This window comes from Marmota flaviventris, chromosome 10, assembly GCF_047511675.1.
Source record: "Marmota flaviventris isolate mMarFla1 chromosome 10, mMarFla1.hap1, whole genome shotgun sequence".
NCBI lineage: Eukaryota > Metazoa > Chordata > Mammalia > Rodentia > Sciuridae > Marmota > Marmota flaviventris.
In genome coordinates this window covers 51,307,093-51,323,761 of record NC_092507.1, presented here as the reverse complement: position 1 = coordinate 51,323,761, position 16,669 = coordinate 51,307,093, and positions in this window count along the sequence as shown.

The window sequence follows — 16,669 nt, the reverse complement described above, 5'->3', positions numbered from 1 at the left end:
TTACCATACAATCAACTAACATACATTAGGCACCTTCTAGTTCATGGATCAGTTAAAAAAAAACTGTATCCTGAGGGCCAAATCCACCCATAACCTGTTTTTATGCCGCTTAGATGCTAAGAGTGAGTTTTGCATATTTAAAGGTACAAAGGTTCTGGTCCCCATCTCTGTCTCACACTTGCTATGCAAACTGGAATAATCTCCCTAAACTCTTCCAAGATAGCAGTCTCTCTTATGAAATGAGGTGTTGAAATGGAGCCCCCTTTCACTATGAGTGTCAGTTCCTTAGGACTCGCCCAAAGGCCCCCAAAATGAGGATACAGTGTTCCAGTCTGAGGGCTTTTAAAAATGCAGATGACCCAATCGCTTTCGTCTTGTTGTGAATTTGGGCATAACTTTAAAATGCTAGAAGGACAGGGAACGGAAGTCAGGCAGGGAGGCGACAAATTGTGAGGGAATAGAGAACACATCTCCCAGACAAGAAATCGAGGTCTGTCATCTCTGTTTTAGGTGACAAACATAGAATTGTCATTTTGGGGGTCAGAATATTGTTTTTCAGCAGAAAGTAGTTTTCTATGTGTGAGCATCCCCAATGCAAAAAGAGAAATACCAGTACTGCACACCAAGTGCAAAGAGGGGAGGGGGATTCCATTTTAAAAATGCTCATGGCAATGGAAAACTATAACTTCCAATGTGAACCAATTCATCGAGGCCTTAACATTCATTTGTTGGGAATGGAGGGGGCAGTAAAATCTGCCGTCAGAGCCAATTGGGGAGCGGCAGGCTGGAAAGGTCAGCCCCGGCTAGGGATGTACACCTCCTCGACTTTGTTAAAATGATGGTATTCGACAGAAGTTACATCTGAGGTCAAGTGACCGCAATAACAGGGGACAAGGAGTGCTCTCAAATCATTCTCGGGGATGAAAATGACATGAAACTGACATAATATCTGAGGTGAGATGAAACTCAAATCCTCAGCCGCTGAACACTTCACCTGCTGATGGGCAGCCTGACCCCCACCAATCTCATAATCATCCCCGTGTCAAGAGGGGAACCAAGTCTCCGACAACCCGAGGCACAGCTCCTGGTGTTTGGGGCACGGAAGGCTTTGTCTCTGCTTCAGAAACGATGTTGTTAAAAAGTTTCAATAGTCCGGTTTAAACCTTTCAAATCAATGTCCTATTAGAAAAATTGGATTCCACCTACCCGCATGGAATCTCTTCCCTTATGTAATTTTTCTCCACTCTGGGGATTTCTTGGCCAGCACTTTCAGCTATAAAATGTGGTGTTTTAGTTCAATGACTGTCTTGATATTATTTAAAGATTCAACCCAATTCCATTCAAAATGGGGAGATGGTCTCTAATCTGGGTTAATCTTCTAGTTTCAAAACCACTTAAAGGGGGTGGGGGAGGCAGGTTGGGGGAGAAGGATGATGATTAATTATAATCATCATCCTCCACCCCCCCCACCTCCATACCAAGTATAAAAGGATGGTGGTCTCAAGATGGTTGAATATATTCATCCATGATAAAAGACTTGAGGAAAGGAAGCCAAAACTACATTTGAATTTAAAGCAAGTATTAAAATTAAAAACCCAAAAGGAGAAATATTACATTTAGTCAGCTGTTACAAAAAATACTTCATGCTTCATCGTCTCCCTGTAATTGCTCTAATAGGAGGCTCCGTGTGGTAGACTGTGCTCCCATCTATCGGTGTGACTTAAGGAAGTTCAGGTGTGTGTTTGTTTTTTCCTGAACAGAGACAGAGGGCATCAAGGTGTGGCTTATTTGCATAACCACAAATGGTTCTGTCCAGGCTTCCTTCCCTGCCAATACCCGTAGGCATCCCAAAGCCAAGAAACACACTTGTCAGCAAGGGAATGAATCAGCATGTATTTAAATCAAAGGCAGCCCTGAAAGACTACATTAGTTCTGTTCCCGGGACCTGTCAAGCCACAGAAGAGATTAAACATCTGACCCTCTTCATCCCCAACATTGTTCCACAAGAGACATTTCTGTCACTATTCCTGCCACTTGGCTTTCAAAGATGCCACAAAGCCCAGGGCGACCTCTGCTACATTTCAGTGTTGTTTATTGATTTCTGACCCAGTGCTTAATAGTTTTCCCAGTCCCCCTGAATGGCTTTTGTAAGCAATGGGGTTTGTACATCTCACCGATCAATACCTTTTATATTTACAATAAAATTGAAACTGCTTCTGCTGGGGGCGCAGCCCAGCATTTGTCATCCTTCAGCGAGGGAAAACTATGTCATTATCTGAATTAAAACATTTATTTCTGATTAAGAGAGTGTCCTATCTCATTAATTTTTCCCTTTCCAATAGAATGGGAATAGAACCCTATTGATTTTTGCACTTTTACACATCTCCACTGCTGGGAAGATAATTGAGAAGTTAGCCAGAATAAATGAAGTTTCAAGTCTAGTGGGCCAGCCAATACCTTCCAAATTCAAGGTGTTTTTATGAAGCTGGATTTTAATTTGTTGGCAAGCTGAAGCAGTGGGACTTATTCGGCTGAGTAAATTGGATTAAGAGTGGAATCGGCTCGAAGCATGTCCTGGGAATGCTGAGGGCCCCGTTCCCCCTGGACAGCAGAGCCTTGCTTTGGATTTATGCTAAGACAGCTTCCAAATTGCCCTCTTCGAACTCTCCAGCTCGCTTCAGGAAGTGTGGCTCACTGACCCAAAAGCCTATTAACTCGTGTTTCCCTTCCTCTGCTCACTGCCTTAAAAACAACCAAGATCTAATCAGAGGTTGAACTAGACCTTCAGATTGCCGCCACCAATTGATTACACTTTATTAGAATAATGGGACTAAATCCAAGCTTCATTAAAAGGAATTCCCTCTGCTTGGAACCCTTTATTCTGAAGACCTTTCAATTACAAGCCCTTATGGCGCACACAGGGAATACTGCTCACTTGGATATTTTTCTCATTAGGAATTAACCGTCATTTGTTCTTATTTCCATATGCAAAGCCCAAGCCCTGTCTGCTCACAGAAAGGGCTGAAAATACACTGCCGCTAGGGTTAGGAGGACGCAGGGGCTATAGATAAATTAAACCAGAGCCATCTTTGTTAATGTCTTAATTCGTTACCTTCCCTGTGATTTATTTGTCACTGGACCATTACTTTTAACATTCACATTCACTTCCATGTATCTTTAGTCCCTGGAGGAAAAACAGGTTTCATCCTTCCATTAAAGGGGGACGGGGACCAGGTTAGCACCGAAGCTCCTCCAGGTGATAGCTGAAGATTCTTGGAGGGGAAAAAAATTTACTAAATGCCTTCCCTGGTGACCTGAAAATAGAGATCTGCAGAGGGAAGAGCTCATCCAGAAAAGAGGCTGAGAACTTTGGTTCACGTTTAGAAGGCCTCCGTTTGAGGAGAATGTGAAGATCAGATTTGCCCTTCGAAGTAAAATGAAATATTGAAAATTCAGAAAGTTTATGGGAGAAAAGACTTTGGAGTTGGATTGATGTAAAATGACAGCCCAAGTTTGGCAGGTGTGCTTTTGGGCGTGTGTGTGTGAGTGTGTGTGTGTGTGTGTTTCTGCAGCCATAAAAGGAAAATAAATAGTCAAGGAAGCACTTCAAGAAGGCCTAGTTACAAAAAAATAAAAAAATCAACACAGCAGATTAAAAATGCTGTGGAAGTGAAGAACTTAATTTCCGACTGCATTTTAATGCATGGTCCAAAGTACCAAAGTATGCAAAGGTTGAATACATTCATCACAAACGGTTCTGTTTTCTCTCTTTACACCAATGAGGAATTACAGGATTACCAATGACCTTCCTCCCAATGAAGCTCTGTAATTATGGTCATTTATTATACAACCGAGATGAATGGATAGGATTTACATAGAATAAAAATATTATTTAACAGCTGCGTTATTGATGTGTGAAGTGTAATTTTAATTTATTTAAATGCTATAAATATATTGGTAATGTATTCTTTTCAAATTAACCTCCTGAACCACAACTGGGAAAACTTCAATTAATATTGTACTAAAATCTATTTTCTCATGTTGTGCGGTACTGTGGATGGCTAAAAATATGCATTGTTATGATGCCTCTGCATACTTTGCCAGTGTATTTTACTTTTCTCCTTGACTCATTATTTAAATTTGAAATTGAATTTCAATTGGAATCATTTAGAAATATGCATATCTTCCCCTTAAATAAAGGCTGCCTGTTAAACTTTAAAATTGTTTGTACAATAAATTACAAATGCAATGATTTCAGGAAGAATTCCATTTGTGTTCATTGGACTTATTACAATATTTTTAAAATATCTGTATATTTCCATTGAAATAATAAAATGGGGAGAAACATTTAAGCCAACAGCTCTATCTCATTTACTTAGCACATTAGCATAATCTCAAGTAGCCTGCAAAGAAACTCCTGGCTATACATTATGTTGAATCACTTGGTACCGAGAACATATTGTATGTTCAATCGCAGAGATAGACTTATGTATTTTACTTCTGGGTTTATCTCTTTTGTATTCCGTCCATTTGCCCCTGGCTGTCATTATTCCATGCTCATCGACAGAAGAGTTATAGTTTGCAAAAACCTATCAGGTAGGCTGGACACTAGATAATTGAGGTGGTGATCAGCCCCAGCAAAAGACAATTGATAGTGATAGTGTCAGAGGCTGCACCTAACAAGATCCGTACCCTCTGTCTCCTTTAGCCTTTCTCTGGAATGGACCGAATATGGAATAACATGGACATGTCTGATGAGTATCAGAGACAGGTTGGCAGTGCACAATAGTCCCTGGAACTGCAATAGGATGGGGTGTCTTTGACATTGAGGCAGGTTATTAAATAGAAATGTGAACTATTAAGAGATGATCTTGACCTTCAATACATTTTTATCAAAGTCAAAAAATATTTGACACCACTGAACAGCCTACCGCAGGCACTAGAGGGGAAATGGCTTTTAGTGGAAATTTACACTATGTTCCTCAAAAATCTAAGAATTCAGAATATATGCATTCCTAAATTTATAAAACCTTGTCAGACTCCCAGCAATTAACATGAGTTAGATGGTCAGCATGCTCTGACATGATCTTTGAAAACAGGATGGTTGACTGATCTTAATAACAACTCCTTCAATTCAAAATAAAATTCTAAATTACATCTTTAAATGATGAGTTTGAGTTGCTTGTATGATAACACGATTTAACATAAACTTTTCAGGAGAGGCTTTTCAAATGCACTCTCAGTTGTATTAACTGCCAGGACTCCATAGGGGTATAGAAGATTTTAGGGTCTATAGGAAAGCCTGTAAATGCAGATTTCCAGGACCCCCGCCACCCCAGACTCTGAGAGGCCTACTAGATTTCTGGAGATAGCTACCCTAGCCTCTCAGGTTGTTCTCCTCATACCCTGCTCACCTGTTCCTACTTTTTTTTTTTTTTAAGTTGAGGGACCATCAGAATTCTTATACCCTCTACTATCCATGAACTTTTAGGTCTAAATACTGCACATCATCATCCTAATTGCAGTGACAAAAACTAATGTAGCCCACTGACAATGAACTTGAGCCAGAAAGGATGAAGAAAGTCCTAGTTTTGCATGGCTATTAAACACCCTATAGTCTATATAAAAATATGCCAAGTTGAGGCTTAATAGTAATAAAATAGTATGGGTATTGCCCTCAATCCTGGCTGAATGAGCAATGCCCCCTGCTTGGGTAATTGACAAACTACACACTGTAACACACTCCAGAATAGCCCTGCTTTTTCATTATGTTGAACAATAGGTTAACTAGATAACTCTGCACTTGGCAAGATGACTTTCCACTGACTTCAAACCATCTTCTTTTCTCTGCAAGCTATTGCTCCCTGTGATATTTCTACATTCTTCTCCCCAGCACTGCACTTTCAAAGCCAGTCAGAAACTAGATCAGCGGTGCTCAGATTCTGCTGTTTTACCTTTCCCTGGGGTCAGTTGCCTTTGGGAGGGAACCAATACAGATTAACAGGAAACATTCACTGTCTGATTCTTGGCACGCAAAGCAGCCTACGAGCTCACACAGCTCTTCTGGGATTGATGCTGTTTCAATCCAAATCTTGTCTGCAATTAGTAAATAATTCTCCATTCTGAAAACTTAGTATTTTTAGATGAATTAGAAGCAGAGAACATATCTTTAAAGACTTGGGCATGACATTTGTTTCTTTAAAATGTTTATAGGCCAGAACACCTTATCCAGTAGACCAAGGCATTTGGAATCCAGGCAAGGATTTTCACAACCTCTTTTCTCTGCCTTTCTATCATCATGAATCAGCCTGGTTCACAATCCCTTAAACAGAGCTCCGAGGCTCCATGCCACTCCCCCTGTGTGGTTGGGGAGGTGAGACCTGCTCACTTAATACTGGCTATCGATTGATTTATAACAAAGTGATAGATACAACGATTGTCATTGGAATTACACTGAGTTATAGCGACATGGTTTTCTGTTCCACAAGCCACTCCCCATATGTACCATAACTCAACGCCTAAATGACAATAATACTATCTTTGAAATTTATATTCATGATTATAAATTAATTCTTTTTTTGGCTGGACCACCAGCAGCATGGACCTGTAATTTCCAAACAGCATTTATGGCATTAACTTGGGAATACTATCCATCAACTCTGATGACAAATGTGCAAGATGATGGTTTTCCCGGCCGCTGGCGCAAGCTGCGTTGGGTAAGGACGAGAGGGATTGCTGTGCAGGTGGGGGTGGAAGGGGCCCATTGCCTCTTCCAGCCTGCCTCACCAACAGTCACAACGACAAACTACAGAAACAAAGTTTTGCTTCCAAAAATCACGTCACTGATGACATTTTGCAGAAACAATCTTGGTCATGGTAATAATAACAATAGTTGCTATTTATGGCAACTCAGCATTCACTATCTCAAATCCTGCTTATAATCCAGCAAGGTGCATAAGATTGTACCCATTTTACAGATCAAAAAGATGAGGAGCAGAGGGTTGGGTGGCTTGCCAGATCACACAACTAGCGATTTGCACCCACATCTGTCTAACTTCAAGAGCTAGGAAGAGACAGGCTTTTAAGGCTGGCTTTTTAAGTATTACACAGAGTAACCTTTGCTTGTACCACCAGTGCAAATCATTTTGATTTAATCAGGAAATATGATCTACCTAAATAGTTGGACCTCAAAATACCACCTTAATTAGAAGAAATTAGCAAAATAACACATAGGAGCTGAGATCCTGGGGTCAGACCAACCTGGATGTGAATCCTGGGATGGCTACATACTATCAAGTTACCGACTTAACCTGGTTGGAGTTTGATACAGAAATATGTTGACACACATGACCAAAATAACATCCCATCTCCTCAGGGGGACTCTTCCACAAAGCTTTGGACCCCGTGGACATTCTGGTTTTCCATATGCTTTTTTCCCTCAGAACTTGGAGAGTCTGGTAGGAGGTGGATCAGGTGGGGAGGGGAAAGCCAGGCGGTTTTCCCCTGAATGGGGCAGCTCTGGCTTCTTACCTGAAACAGGAGCTCTTTCCTGTGGACCATCCTCGTCTTCCCTTCCCCACCAATATACACAAACCAGGCCCAGGGCCTGACAAGTTTTTTTCTGACCATAAAGTTTAATACCTCTGTATTATAAAGTGAAGGACTGAAAAATAAGTACAGAGCCAGGCTGGGGTTACTCTGTTGGGAGGAACGGGGTTGAAGAAGCATCACAGAGTTAAGGATCCTGGGCAGGGATGACAGAGTCCTCCTTCCTTTGGGGACAGATGAGCCCATGGGTCCCTCCTTCCACCCCTCACACCCAGCACAGTCTGCAAGGTTACCACTCTTAGCCCCTCTCCAAATCCTCCATGGTCACGACACACAGCGTGGTCCCTCCAGTAGGGGCTGAATGGCCCTCACTTTGCAGCTACTGTGTGGTTCATCTTCTCCATGCCCCTGTGTGAGGGCCTTTACTCTTGTGTTTGCACATGAGCACACCAAGGCTCCGAGACGAACTTGCTGCAGTTTCACAGCAGAAGGAAATCCACACTCAGGCAATTTGATTTTGGAACCTTGTTCCTTCTTTACTGCCTCCATCCACTGGCTCCAGATGGCCCAGGTACCATGGCTAATCTATGTTTGCTGAATACTCTGCAGAATACAAGAAAATGGAGTCTCTGAGCACATGGGTCCTGGAGCCAGCAGACTGGGTTCAAATTCTAGTTTTGTTGTTTACTAGCTGTGTGCACTGAGATCATCTGTCCATGCCTAAACTTCCTTCCTTGCCTGTAAAATAGGAATGAAATGTGCTTATCTGATAGAGTTGTTGTAAAAATGAAACATACACATCAATATTTGTAAAGCACTTAGAACAAACTTGGTACATAGTAAGTGGTCAATAAACATAGGGAAGCCCAGGACATTTTACAGCCAATGGGCTTTTAGTAATGCCATTCCTCTCCTCTCGAATCCTTCCACCCTCTTCCCCACCCACCATTCCTTCAGGATCTGTCTTCTTCCACCTCCTCAAAATTGCCCTCCTGCCCTCCCCACCTCAAAGGCAGGATCCCTTTTATCCACTTCTACCACACACTGTTCCCACCAGTCCTCAGATGGCCCTGCCCTTCTGCCTGGCCCTTCGCCCTCTTTTTCTATTGTATTTTTTTTTGCACATTTATATATTTTCCCATTTATATAAAGTGTATACTATGTATAAGAATTGTGTCCATAATAATTGAGAATATGCAACATTCTATATAATAGCCTTTGTGATGTCAAACCATGTAAAATATTTTTATTTCCATCTATATACTCTGCAAGGTCTTTGGGGTGTACTTGATTTCCTTTCCCACGCCTCCTACCCCAGGGAGAGTTCCCAATAAATGAGGTGGATTTGGAGCCCAGCTTCTATCCACAGTCAGATCAAATGTGAGGCCCGTGGCTCCCACTTCCCTCTTGGTTTTGGAATGTTTCGTTTAATTCTTTTCTAGAATTTGTTTAGTTGTGTATTTAAGAAGCCACGTGGCAGCAATACCCTCAGCACATTCTCCCTGCTCCTCGACATCATGAGACTTTTCAGAGAGGTGCTAAAGGACCATTGTCTAACTGGGCCTCTGTGTCCCAGGCTTCTCTTCAGATAGCAGCACCCTCTGAGTTAAGCCCTCTCCCGGGCCCTCAGCTCCAGCCCCTCCTGCTAGGAACCTGCTTTTCTCCTCTTGAGGTGTTTCTTTTATTGCATTTTCTTCTATTTGCTTTTGCTTTGTTTTGTTTTGTTTCTGTTACAAAGGTTTTTCCAATCCTTGTTCATTCAATGAGTGTTAAGTCATTCTGCTGCTTAAAACCCACCATTTGCTTTCCATTACACTTAGGAGGTGTGTGTGTGTGTGTGTGTGTGTGTGTGTGTGTGTACACTTCTTTACATGGTCTTTGAGGAGCAGGGTCACTATATACAGCACAAACTGGACAACTTCTGAGGGTGAAGGGGTGCTACTAATAATATGTGGGGACCACAGGTGTCAATCACACTGTGTGGGGCAAAGTCCTCTTAAAAGTCCCTGATCTCTGGCCCCTTGGTTCTTCCTGGCCCTTCCCTGCTCCTCACTTGCTTAGTCACAGTGACATCCGCCCTCTCACTGTTCTTTCTGGAGGCCCAGCTCTAGCCTCAGAGCCCGTCACATGCTGCTCCCTCCACCCCCTTCCCACCTCCTAGGTCCTCTGGCCTTCCCCATGGTCTTTCTGCTCCACCAAGTGCAGAACTGACCTGCCCTTGGCTCGCCTTTCTTCTGCTCCTTTCCTTCCCAGCAATCGCCCCAGTTCCTACATGTGTTTCTGTGTTTTCTGGGTGTTGGTGGCCACAGGGCCATGTGTGTTCTCCTCACCTCTAGTCCCCTCCTGCCTCTGGGGCCCTCCCTGATTCCTCCTCCTGGAGGTAGTGCTTCTTCAGGTTCCCACCACCCCAAGTGCTGACGCTCTTCAATCTGGAATTGGCCATTATCTTACAGGCCCTGCTGACAGGTCCAGGGTGTAGAGCCTCCAGTCCTCTGCCTCAGGGACACGGGAAGCAACCTCTACCTGCTAAGGCTCCCATACAGGGCCACCTGTTCATGGAAAGGTTTCTTCCTCCATCTGAGCCAGCTCACACGCAGCTGTGGAAGGCAAGATGGTGAGCCTGAGGACCGGTGAGGACCACTGCCCAGAGGGCGGGGGATGCTCACTTGGATAGCTTACGGGCCTGTCTAGGGACCTGAGGGGCAGGGACCGGGGCCCACTAGGCCTCTCTCCTGGGCCCTTTGCTCAGAGGAGATTAGGGGGAATATAAAGGGACTTGCTGCCTGGCCCATTGACTCTGTCCCCTGCAGTTCAGGGATCCTCAGGCCCGCCTCCTGCTCTCAGAGAATTCATAAGAAAAAGCAGCAGAGACTGGGAAGATGCTTCAGAGGAGAAAAGAGCCATCTACAGCACAAAAGCCTCCCCGAGGGAGGCGGAGGTGAAACCACGGAGAAGAACTAATCCTCTTCTGGCTCAGGGAGATGGCTCTTTCTCCAACCGTCTGTGCTCTGGACCGGGACAGTCCTGTTAGTAGTGTGACATAGGACTCCCGTTGTCTGGGGAGTCTCGATGCCTATGGGCCTTGCTCTGGGGTGACTCAGTCTGTTGATCAAGGGTCTGACCCAGAGAGGTGCTGGAGGACCATTGTCTAACTGGGCCCCTCTGTGCCCAAAGCTCCTCTTCAGAGAAGCGGTGATAGCAGCACCCTCAGAGTTAAGCCCTCCATGTTAGGCACGCTGCTGGGCCATTTAGATACACCCTTTCTCTTTTCCCAATTTTATTTTTTAATTGACACATATTTATTACAATATGTGTGTGGGGTAGATTATGATATTTCAATACTTGTATACAATGATCAAATTAGACTAATTAGCATTTCTATCACCTCAAACATTGATCCTTTCTTTGTGGTCAGAACAAAGTCTTCTAGCTATTTTGAAATACACAGTAAATTATGTTAAGCTACAGAACAGCAGCACTTATTCCTCCTATCTAAATGTATTTTTTTTCCCTGTGCTAAGGGTTGAACCCAGGGCCTCGAACACGCTCGGCAAGCACACTGCTGTTGAGCTATCAGCCAACTCTTTTAACTAGGACGTTTACATACATTCTGTCTAGTCCTTACAACTGAGACTCATGCTTGGTAAACCAAAGGGGCAGAATTTGAATCCAGATCCCTCAGGCTAACACACCCTACCTATTATGTGACAACTTTCCCTGAGAAGGCAGGGAAGGACTGCAGTTATAATATTAGGGGAATACCTTTGACAGAATATGGACCTGGGTTCCCATGACACAGGTGCTCACCCCATTCTGCCCTTTTCTGCTGTCTGTTACGATGGGAGGAAAGTGGGGTTTGGTGCAGAGGAATCCAGTGTTCATCTTCTGTGCCCACCAGTGAAACCCGCAACCCTGGGCAAATCTAGTATCAATGGTAAAATCAGGATAATTATACCTACTCAACGTCATGTTGAGCTAATATAAAGAGAACGAGTAAATGTACAACCCATGTTCCCTGGAAGCCCAGGACAGAGTTTCTCAAGCTTCCAAATGCTTGAACATTACGTCTTAGGCCTTGAGAGAATGCAGATTCACAGGCTTCAGATTAGAGATTTGGACTAAAGGGTCAATATGATGCCAGAAGCCTGTGTTTCACCCAGCAGCCCCAGATGACTGATGAACAGAGTAGGTGTGAGAGGTCCTGGCCTGGGCTGGGTGGGCATCCACAGGGTGGGCATTGGTGGGTGGGCAGGATCCAGAGACCCCCAGCCCAGCTTCATCCAGAACCCCTCTGTTTGTATCTCTTTTGTACATTGGGGTTTCAAGTAAGATTTTATTTGAGAGAGAATTACATGATTTTAAACATTAAAATTTAAAAAAAAATTAAACTATCACCGTGCACTGAAAATGCTTTGGATAAGTTACAGGTGCTCCCCAGATGAGAGCAATTTTAGTAAAACCTTGGCCATCTGAAACCCTCTGGGAATGAATCATTCTGGAGAGCCTAATTTTCCCGATAGCATTAAAACTTTTTATTAAATGTTAATCGTTTTTGTGGGGAATATATTACAATCTTCCCTGCCTTTTAAAAGAGAGAATAAGGAACATAATTAAACTGTTGTTTGAAAACTCAGAACCACCCATTGGATACTGCGTGGCCACCCCAAAGGATGTGAGGCCATCCCAAAGGTTAGTCCTGCCAAACTTGCTATGGAAAGCAGGTCGCTGGATTCCACACGGTCCATCCCGCTTCAGCCACCATCCATGTGACATGGAATAAAGAATAATATGGTAAAAACCCAGGGAGGCGACCAGAGAATCCGGAGGTGAGCTCCAGACTCCAGTCTGCCAACCAAGAGCCATAGATCCCAGAGAAAGTCCACAGGGGCCTCACTCTCTGTGTCCGTGAGGTCCGAGGTTAGACCAAGCAATCTCCAGGGCTGGGCTCCTGAGGAGGTGTTGCCTTCAGGGGCCAGGTGGGTGATGCTGGTGGGAAAGAGGATAGCCACCACTATATGCCCAACGACCAGGGACACAAGAATGAAAGCCTATTGCTATCAGGTCTTCCACATTGTCAAAAGAAAAGTTGAAAAGTTGGATTTTTTTTCTGTGAAATTTCTGCAACGGGGTGGGGCAGGGCCAGATCCCTTCTTTTCTGCCTCCCTCTCCTTCTGGGAAGCCTCAGAGACAGAACATGAAACAGCACGTTTCTCACTTCCTTGGAGTTGGGGTTACGGATCATGTTGGGATACATTTGGAGGCAAACATCAGGTTTGAAAGAAAGTTAAGTCAAGGACATCTTCCAAATTCTCCTCCAGGGCTGAGGTATGAGCAAGTGTGGGAAAACGGGTTGGATAAAATTCATCTGTGGGCATCTGAGGTCTCTGAAAGGAGACAGGGAGTAGCAGGTGCCAGGGTGGCCAGGCCTTAAGAGAGAAAGAGCCAAGGGCCACCGACCCCCATGGGCTTTTTCTCTTCAAAGTTCTTCCTCACCTCCTCCACTCTGTTCCTGGGGGACCCTTGGCTGTTCACTGACCCAGAAAGAATCCAGCATTCCAACCTAGATGCAATTCTCCAGACCCCACTCTTCTGTTTCCCAAAGGCGGGCAGACGTTGTGATCCGTCAGGCAGGGTCCTGGCAGGCCTGTTGGCACGTAGTAGAGTCCCCGGCGGCTTCCCACCATCCCTTTCAGCGTGTTCCAAAGCGAGCAGCTGGGGGCTTCTTACCAGGGGCTCAGGTTTCCAACTCAGTTACCCTTGAACTGTCCAAATTGGAATCTGTCCGCCTGAGTGGTATGTGGGTAGAGGACACAGGAACATTTGAGTGGACAAGTATCATGGCCACCTTTTACATATAATAACAACTGTCCTTACCAAGGAACTCCTGTGTTCCAGACATTGTTTCTAAGCTTCTGAACAGCCCTGAGGAGCCGACATCCCTGTTCCCATTTTACAGATGAGGTAACTGAGGTTCCAACAGCTTAACAACTTTCTTAGGATCCCACAGACAGAAGTGACAGAGCCAGTATTCAAATGCAAACCCTCTTTTCCTCATTCTTGATGAATCAGGGTGGGGGTTACTCCTGCAACCAGATAGATCCTTTCAAGTCAGCTAGACACCCCTGCCAATGGGTTAGGCAATGTGATCCTGCCTCCTAGTGGTCAGGCCTGTGGCTCAGCTCCTCACGTGCTGGGTCTGGAGGCCTCTCCCCTCTCCTGCCACCCCAGGGGCCCCAGCAGCTGATTATTTCAAGAAGTGGGCTTGGCCACCCTGGGACACTGAGGCCTGGGAGCAAGTGGAAGCAGCTGGCTCCCATTCTCAGGCCCTCTCACCTCTCACCCGGGGAGTGGCAGCGACAGCCTGGGGCCCTCAGCCCTTTTCAGTCCTGGTCAGATAGAACATAATGCTTATTGACTCCCCTCCCCTGTGCTGGGCACCTGCTAAACTTTTTGCATCTGTTGCCTTAATTCCCACTCCCCCGCCTTCTCCCCAGGTGGTGATTAACCACTACCTCTTATTATTCAGCCCTCCAGAACTTGGCATGAGAAATCATTCCAACTTACACTTGGGAAAGTGGCACTGGGGACAGTTATTCTTATCTAAACAGTTTCAACTACTTGAGATATTTCCTTTAGTAATAACTATGGATATAGATATAGACATCGTCTCTTCAAACCCGGCAAGTTTTTTTCCAACTCAGCACGATTTCAATGATTTATTTAAATGCATAAACAAATATTAATAAAAAACACAAAGAGATGCCACAGAGACCTTCCTCCAATGGCTGGAGCTCAGGAGTTCCAGATACTTGACACCCTTCTTCCAAGAGCTGTGGATTCCACACTCTGTCATGCCAATTAGTTAAACAAAAGGTTTATCTCTCCCCCTCCTGAAAACGCACATTTCCCTGTACTGAGCATGTGTGTTATTAGATGATGTGGGTCGCAGTGGGAGCTCTTCCAGCCCCTGGTGACTTTGAGTGGCAGCGACATTCTCTGCTGGGAGTGAGGAATCCCTGTATGGCCGGGCCACCTGCTACCGTTCTTCCGTAATAATCTCAGCAACACAGGAGTCCTGATTAAAAAAATAAAAGTATTAATTCTAGTGACTCCGCAGTAAGCCATTAATTTGCATATCTCTTCCCACCCCTAATTGTATGTAGCTTAGACCTAGAAAATAAATTATTTTGTGATACTTTTTGATCTTTTATTTAAGAACATCTCCTGTCTTATTCACTTAAAATGCATTTTCCGGGCTGGGGCTGTGGCTCCGTGGTGTGTTTGCCTAGCATGTGGGAGGCAATTTTCAGCACCACCTAAAAATAAATAAATAAATAAAATAAAGGTATTGTGTCAATTTACAAATATATATATATATATATATATATATATATATATATATATACATACACACACACATTTACAAATATATATATACACATTTACAAATATATATATACACATTTACAAATATATATATATATATATATATATATATATATATATATATATATATACACACACACACACACATATGTGTGTGTGTGTGTGTATTTTTTTAAAATGCATTTTCTCCTTCCAAACCTAGCTGATCTCTACCCAGCTATGGTATTCTGCTTCCTCTATGCAAAGCTCCCTGACCACTAGAGTCAGGCTACACCCTCCCCTCCTGCCTTGTGAGGCACAGGCACTTATTGAGGAAAAAACAAATAATGTAATTAAGGTGGGAGTATATAAAATTCAAGAAGAATCAATAAAACTTGAAGTAAGTAACTTCTGATTTTTAGGAGAAGCTATGGTTCCTAGAGATGAGGATCAAACCCTTAAAGCCATTTAAATGTTTTATTGTACTAAATTAATAGTTCCAGTTTCCTTTCTAAAAATTAGTATTCTGATAACACTGTCAAGAACCATATTGAAAAAATGTTATATGCCCAAGGGACCACAAATAAATACATGCTTAAATGAAACTAAAGAAATTTAATTAAGTGTATGAACAGTTATACTAAATGATTTTCTCCAGGAAGCCAATGGGAAATTATACCTAACAAGTCGCTACAGAATAAGGTCTGTTGTTGAGAGGTTATTAACCTAATCACATAATCAGATTTCACCACCAACCACAGCCATCTGATTTTCCCATGTCAAAATAAAGCCATTGTTAGCCCTTCTTAATGGAATCAGAACAGGGACATGGAGGCTAGCTGGTTTTAGAACAATATCTTTCTTTAAAAATAAAGCTTATGATTTTTTTTCTTCCTCTCCTAACTTGAAAAAAATAAGACTTTGCCATTGTTCAGATCTAAAACTATCCAGATTTAAAAAAAAAAAAAAAAAGATAAAATTGGAAATGAAATTCATGGATGTTTCTCTTCACAAAAGTCACTGACAAAGGAAGAGATAAACAAATTGGTTTTGCTCTCAAAATTTGGTGAAGCAAATGTGTTCCAAGGCTGAGATATTCCTTGCCAGTTTTAAACCCAAGGTGCATTTTTATAGCCAAGAACTAAAGCCCTGAAACACAGCAATCCACAGAATAATGGAAATGCTGACACAACCTTCATCTCTGCAGCAGGAATGGTGCCACTATAATTTATGGAGAACACATTTTGGTTTTGTCAGGTTTTTAAACATAGACTGTTATAAATTTGAAGGAGGACTGTCTTGTTAAAGCTTCAAATGGCATGTGTTAGTATTGGTTATGCATCATGTCCTCTATTTGGAATGGCATTTGTATTTGGAATGGCATTGTAATGACAGTTTATCCCAATGGGAAAAGAGGACACTGAATCCTGCCTTGTTTTCAAAACAATATTCACTGATCAAAAGCATCATGGTCAGTGTCAACCTGACCCAAACCAGCTAGAAGATCCTGGTGAAGCCGTCCATGCTGACGTCCCCTTCCTCCTTTCTTCCCTGATGCATTATTATTAGAAAGGAATTTATTGAGGATATTCAGTGTCATGTTCTGTCCTGGGCAATGGAGATAAAATGCTGATTATAATGCCATCTCTGCTTTCTGGGCTCTGATATTTTTTTAGAAAGATTTTTTTAAAGCTATATGTTTGTGTGTGTAGATATTTTATATACCTTCCAAACCACACATCTTTAATCAAAGTAG